Here is a 7381-nt window from a genome sequence, read left to right as displayed (position 1 = left end):
GGAAGGTCAAATTATCGTCAAACGAAATAATATTCAAAATACCAATTTCGTCCCATCAGCATATATAAATATATTTAAATAAAAATCATTATTCATATTCTCTTTCAACACATAAAAATCAGCCAAGAGTTTTAAAATTTTTTTTCCAACTTTCAACCTTAGATTCGTCACGAATAGGTCGTCATCGACTTCTAATGAAGAAAGAAAAATGACCGCAACATCGACCTCTATAAAACCCACCCATTTTCTTTTCTTTTTTTTCTTCTCTTTCTTCTTATTTTATAAAAAAATAATCGTAGAATACACGAGGGTTTCGAACATTCAACCTTAGATTTTATCTATTTCGAGTCCAAACTGTTTTCCGTTGTAGAAGGGAGAAATGATGACACATTGAGATCTTCGAAACCACTGGCCTCTATTAAAAAATCAGCCACTTCGATGCTCAATCTATCTCAATTTTCGTGTTGATTATCTTAGTTTCTACACACGTGCTTCAATTTTCTGGCATAAATATTAGTAGGGACTCTCAATTTCTATTGGTAATCGTAGATTGTGAAAATTGCATTTAAGGTTTTTAACAAAAATTTGTAATATGTTTAAAAATTGTGAAATTCTTTTCATTATTTCAAATTCACGCCCGAACCTTGATATTTGATATGTTTAATTGTATTTATAACAAATTATACGTGGGTAGGACATTTCACCTAATTAGTTCCACTAGTTAGGTCTTGTACACTGCTCGAACCCTGTTTTAATCTAAGTTTTGTAATTTTTCAATTTAATTCATAAAAATGAATTTGAAAATTTAAAAAATATTTTCATATTTAATGAACTCATATTGAATTGATGAATATTGAAAAATGAATATTGTGTTCGAAAGATTAAAAATTACAAAAATCGATAAAAAAATGGTATGAAATGGTAAATTGTTAGAATCACACCTGAGAAGTAATGTCTACATTTTACATTGTGATGTTATGTGTGGGTTGATAAATGGATATCCAGTGTTAATTTACTTTCTGTTGTCACGAGGTGACGTGTATGTTTATTTACTGTTTGTTAGCGCGAGGCGTTGATTTACTTTTATGTACTATTATTTATTTTAGGCCACAGTTACTTGGTAAGAAACTGGATATCCATTCGCAACTCTGTAATGTTAATTTCTTACTTGTTTTCAAATAATTTTTTTTAATTTGTTTTCAAATAAAAGAAATGATATGTATATGTAACTATTTTGTGAACTATTAAAAGGTTTGTGAATACCTGAAGGGATACCCTGTCATATCACCTGGAGTGATATACTATCTTAGGGACAACTAAACTCATATGTGATACAGGACATATATGAGAGTGGAGTCACAACTGAAATTCGAACTTATTCCTCTCTACCTTTACTAGTAAACTTGTAATGTAAAGGTGGTCGTATATGAATGAAATTGTATATTTGGGAATCACATGCACGCCTAATAGACACAGACGAAAATGATTAGTTAATGATCACTAACAATCTATAGTAGTCGAACGTTTTAACACATCGAAAAGAGACCCATTGCTTACAGACACGTCAAACAGTCAGTCTAAACTGGATAAATAGTCCCAAAAGTGTTGTAAACAACGATCAAGTACAAAATCAAGAACTAATACTTTATTATGAAACATCATGTCCCAACTGGGAGCGATCCAGTCGTGAATCTCAACTCTCTAATTTCAATACTCCACGATTGTATATGATGTATCTGTTGCCTTATTTTGATATATGCAATGAAATGTATGTTTAACGTTTCCATTTAGTCAATAAGATTTGTATATAAAAAATGTTATAGTGAGTACTGTTGATTGGTGTAATGTGAGTTTTAAAATATTTATTTGTTTATCCCTAGCTATATGTATAAGTTAATCGCAGTTTATTTATTTTGTAAAACTTTACATATGTTAAAATGATTCAGTATGCTTATTCGTTCATGTTAGGAGAGGTTAATAACAGGAATTGTTTGCTCCCCTACTGGGTAATCATTGTTACTTACATTTTCTTTCTTCATTTTTTTAGTTTCAGATTTGGAGCTTGGCGATACAGGTGTAGAGCACGATTGAAGATTATCTGGTAGGTCAGATAGACGACCAGAGTCCTTTTCATGGTAAGCACTAGGTTATACCCTAGCGACATCAGTTTGTCTAGGTAGTGTTATAGATTTTTGACTGAGTGTTAGGACTTTTGTTAGAGTAGAGAGTTTCTATATAATCCTATATTTTATTCATTCTTCCGCACTCTGATTTATCGTACATTATTAGATGTATATAGGCTTTCATTATTATTATATTTTGTATGTATACATACAGGATATAATGTATATCGTTTATTAGGTAAATCAAGTATTTAGTGCCTTGAAATGCTAATATAAATAGAGGAAATCATGTCAAAATTTCTAAGCGCCACTTAGTACCTTGAGATTTGACATGGGACTTTGTGTTAGTATTTTGAGGGCGCCACACTCCTAAATAAGAAGAATGGAGAGGTCTAAGAGTTTAGGGTTCGATCAACCGTACATGGGTCAATTGACCGACTATGGACACTTACACACACACACACACGCTAACCTTTTTTTATTCTCCTTTTTGGCATGTGACAATCTCAATTGTTACTTCGTTATTCTTTCTAACCTTTTTCAGCTTGATCTTCAACAAGTTTGTCTTTGATATGCTTCTTCATGCTGAAGACTGCCTAATATGATCTTGAAGTGATTGATTACATATAAAATGAAAGAATTATATGGAAATAAATGACAAAATATGATACAACTTATGGATGAAGACAAAAACTTCTACAAAATTGTATGACGATATACACATGACTCCTTTATAAAGTTCGATATCATTAGATAATGTGTTGCAATACAAATAAATTATACTAAAATACAAAGGTAATATACTTTGTTACAAAAGTGTTTTCCCATTTCTCAATTACATTTTCTTCTCCGTTTGAAATATTTTTCTTCTTCATATCTGTGTTTTCAATTTTCTTTTGAAACCTCTTCTCCATTTGAAATCTTTTTAATTTTTTTTATTACAATAACTCCATTATTTTTTCATTGATATCAAATTGATGTGATGTATCAAGGACACGTTTCACATCTAAAAAGATGTGTGATGACTAAGTATGGCACGACGATATACACACAACACCTTTATAAAGTCTGATATCATTAGATAATGCGTTACGACACAAATAAATTACGCTACGATATAAAAGTAGTACACTTCATTACAAAAGTGCTTACCTATTTTTAATTACATCTTTTTTTTTCATTTGAACTTCTTCTCCGTATTTGTGTTTTCAATATTTTTCTAAAACCTTTTCTTCATTTGAAATCTTCTTTATATTCATCTTCGTTTTCTTCAACTATTTTGATGAAAGTTTTAGTGAAAATGGCAATGAGGTAACAGAAATATGTTATATTATAAAAAAAAATGTAATAATTACACCTACAAAGGACGATAGTAAAAGGCTTAGTGTAAGATCAGGGTAAAGGGCATTTGGGCATATAAATATACTTTTTGCTTATGTGGCATGTAATATCTTGAGTTTTTTATTCATATCACGAAAAAAATAAATAGTGAAATTTTGAGAAAATTTTGAAAGTAGGACTTAAAGTAAAACTTTCAAAAAAATTCTAATCATTTTTAATGAAATTTGACTTCACCATTGGATTTAAAATGGTCAAAAAACATACTTTAGCCTATAAACACGCTCAAATGCGAGTCCGAAAGGAAAAGTTGCAAAATCTTTGATTTTCGGGTTGGATCAAGTTAAAAAAAATAAATTTTTGCTAAAGTAATAATTTTTAAAATCCAATTACACCATTGAGTCCACAACAAAAAGTTATAGAAAATGGAGTATTTACTTATTTTTTTCAGAGTCCGAAAAGTTGAATTATCATCAAAAACGAAAATAATTTTGATTTTTTGGGTCGAACTGGACTGAAAAAGTGAATTTTTGATAGAGTAAGAATTTTTAGATTTCGACTGCGTCATTAGATTCACAACAAAAAATATATAAAATGGAGCATTCACTCGTCAATTTTGGAGTCCAAAAAATCGTGTTATCGTCAAATGAAAGAATTTCAAAAATATTGATTTTGTCTCGCCAATTAATTATAAAGTATTTTTAAATGAAATCACTATTCATTGTCTCTTAAACCAACCCAAAAACTAGCAGCCACGATTTTGAAAAATATTGGTTTTTTAACCAACTTAGAATGGCGATTTCGTCGAGAATGGGACGTTGTCAACACTTGATGAAGAAGGAAAAAATGTCCGCAGCGTCGAACTCTATAAACCTTCACTATTTTCTTTTCTTTTTTTCTTCTATTTCTCCATATTTAATCAAAAAATAGTCAAAAACATAATGGGGATTTCAACCCTTCAACCTCAGATTTCATTTACTTCAAGCCTATTCTCCGTCGTAGAAGAAGAAAATGACAACGTCATTGAAATTTTCAAAACCACCACACTCAATTCAAAAATCAATTGACTCCATGTCAGATCCACTTCGATTTACGCACATATCATTTCGTTTTTGACCCACGTTCTTCAATTCTATTACATAAAATTGGTAAGGGCTTATGATTTGTACTGGTAACCGTAAATTATAAAAATTGCATTTAGGGTTTTTAATGAAATGTGTGACGTGTTTTAAAAATAGATAATTCTTTTTATTATTTCAAATTCATACCAAAACTCTTATATTTGATGTATTTAATAACAAATTATACGTGGGTAGGACATTTCATCGGGTTATTTCCGTCAATTTGGTCATGTAATTGCTCTCGGACCCTATTTTGATCAAATTTTTATATTTAAATGATAAAAATAAATTTTAAAGTTTAAAAATAATTTAATATTCAATAAGCTCATATTGAGTTAATAAATATCGAAAAATGAAATTCTATTTGAAAATTTGAAAAGTAAAAATACTAAAAAATAAAAAAATAGATGAAATGGTAAAATGTCATAATCACACCCGAGAAGTGATGTCTGCATTTTATATTGTGATGTTATGTGTGTGTTGATGAATGGATATCCAGGGTTAACTTACTTTATATTGTCACGAGATGACACCCATGTTTATTTACTTTCTGTTAGCACGAGGTATTGACTTACTTTTTTGTATTATTATTTATTTTAAGCTAGTGGGGCCACAATTACATGGTAGGAAATTAAATATCCATTATCAATTTTGTAATATTAATTTCTTATTTATTTTCAAAGAAAAGAAATGATATATATATATATATATAGCTATTTTGTGAATTGTTAAAGAGCTTGCGAATACCTGAAGGGATAGTCCATCATATCATTTGGAGTGATATACTATCCTAGGATGTACGATATGGACAATCAAGTTCATATGTGATATGAAACTCGTATGAGAGTGAAGTCACAAATGAAATCCAGGTTTATTTTTCTCTATCTTTACTAGTGAACTTGTAATGTAAAGGTGGTCGTACATGAACGGGGTTGTATATTGGGAATCATATACACGTTTGATAGGCATTAATGAAGGTGATAGTCAGTAATTACTAACAATAAATAATAGTTGAACGTTCTGACACATCGAAAAGAGACCTATTGCTTATAATTATGCAAAATAGGCAAACTGAACTGATAAATAATTAATCAAGTGTGATACATTGCATTGACCAACCATAAAATTAGGAACTAAAAGTCAGTAAATTATTGTAACATAATGTACTTACTAAGAGCAATCCAGTCGTGAATTCCAACTCTCTAATTCCACTACTCTACCATTGTGTATTATGTATCTATGACTTTATTTTAATATATATATAATGAAATGCATGTTTATTATTTTCATTTGGTCAATTAGATTTGTATAAAAAGAAAATGTTATGGTGAGTACTACTGATTGATGTAATGAGAGTTTTAAAATGTTTAATTGTTCATCCCTAGTTATATGTATTAGTTAATTATCGTTTATCTTGTAAAACTATGTATGTATTGAAATGATTCAGAATGTCTACTCATTTATGTTAGAAGAGGTTATTGACAAGAATTGTTTACCTCTCTACTGGGTATCCATTGTTACTCACCACTTTCTTATCATTTTTTAGTTTAAGTTCTACACTTAACGAGGTTGGTATAAAGCAATATTAGCAAGGATTATTTGGTAGGTCAAATAGACGGTCAAAGTCCGTTACCTAGTGAGTACTGGGGCTATACCCCTTAGCGATGTTAGTTAGTCCAAGTTGTATTATAAATTTTGATGGAGCGTTAGGACTCTTGTTAGAGTGAGTCATTTTAGTAGAATCTTGTATATTGTTTATTTTACAACACTATGATCTATCATACATTATTAGATATATATATATATATATATATAGTCCGTTATTATTCTATTTTTGTGTATATATATACAGGATGTTATGTATATTGTTTATCAGGTGAAACAGGTTAAGTACCTTGGAATGTTAACATAAACAGAAAAAATCATGCCGAAATTTCGAGGCGCCACCTACTACCTCAAGATTTGACATGGGGCTTTGTATTAATATTTTGGTGGCATCACATGACAACTTTTGAGGGTAAAATTCCAATTCAAGAGAGATAATGCTTGAACTCCTAACTTGTGAAAGTTAGAAGCTCAAAACACTAAAAACCCCTTGCTAAATCTGACAAATACAAAATGGGGGGGGGGGGGGGTTGTATACATTTGTTCCCATCGCAAATAAAATAGTTCAATAACTCTTAGTCTTAATGAGTTGTTAAATCTTGTTAATGCAAAATGAGATGTCTACATTTGCTCATCCAACAAATAAAAGAGTTCATGAATTGTAACTCTTATGTTTCGATTATGAATAGATGGCACAACAAACACCTCCTCAAATGCCTTAAAACTCTTGATAAATAAGCATTGCAAGTTTTAAAATCTAAAAAAGTTTCTCCTTCTTTCAACATAAAGGGGAATTATTTGTAGATTAATGTGTCGTTATGTTGGCAGAGGATAATTAGTGATGGTTGTGCAAAAAATGCTTTGTTGGATTTTTTGTGCCATCAGGGAATGAACTTCTTAGGGGAATTGACTCCCAAAATCATGATTCGAGAAAGAAGGTCCCTAATACTCCCTATTTGTTGATTAGGAGAGTTGTGCAAGAAAATTGATAAAAAATAATATATAGAAAAAAAAAAACGCACATGAAAAAAAAAAAAAAAAAAAGTTCTACATGATTTCCTTAATATTTAGGCTATGGATTGAGATCAATTCCACTATGAAGAGAAAACTCTTGGGATAATGACTATGAAGGATTTCTTTATTGTGAATATGTACCAAATAGTTCCCTAGTAAATAATACGGACCATTTAAGTT

This window comes from Akebia trifoliata, unplaced genomic scaffold (assembly GCF_017979445.1).
Source record: "Akebia trifoliata isolate Shusen 1 unplaced genomic scaffold, ASM1797944v1 Contig01373, whole genome shotgun sequence".
NCBI classification, from domain to species: Eukaryota; Viridiplantae; Streptophyta; class Magnoliopsida; order Ranunculales; family Lardizabalaceae; genus Akebia; species Akebia trifoliata.
This window is presented reverse-complemented; position numbering follows the sequence as displayed.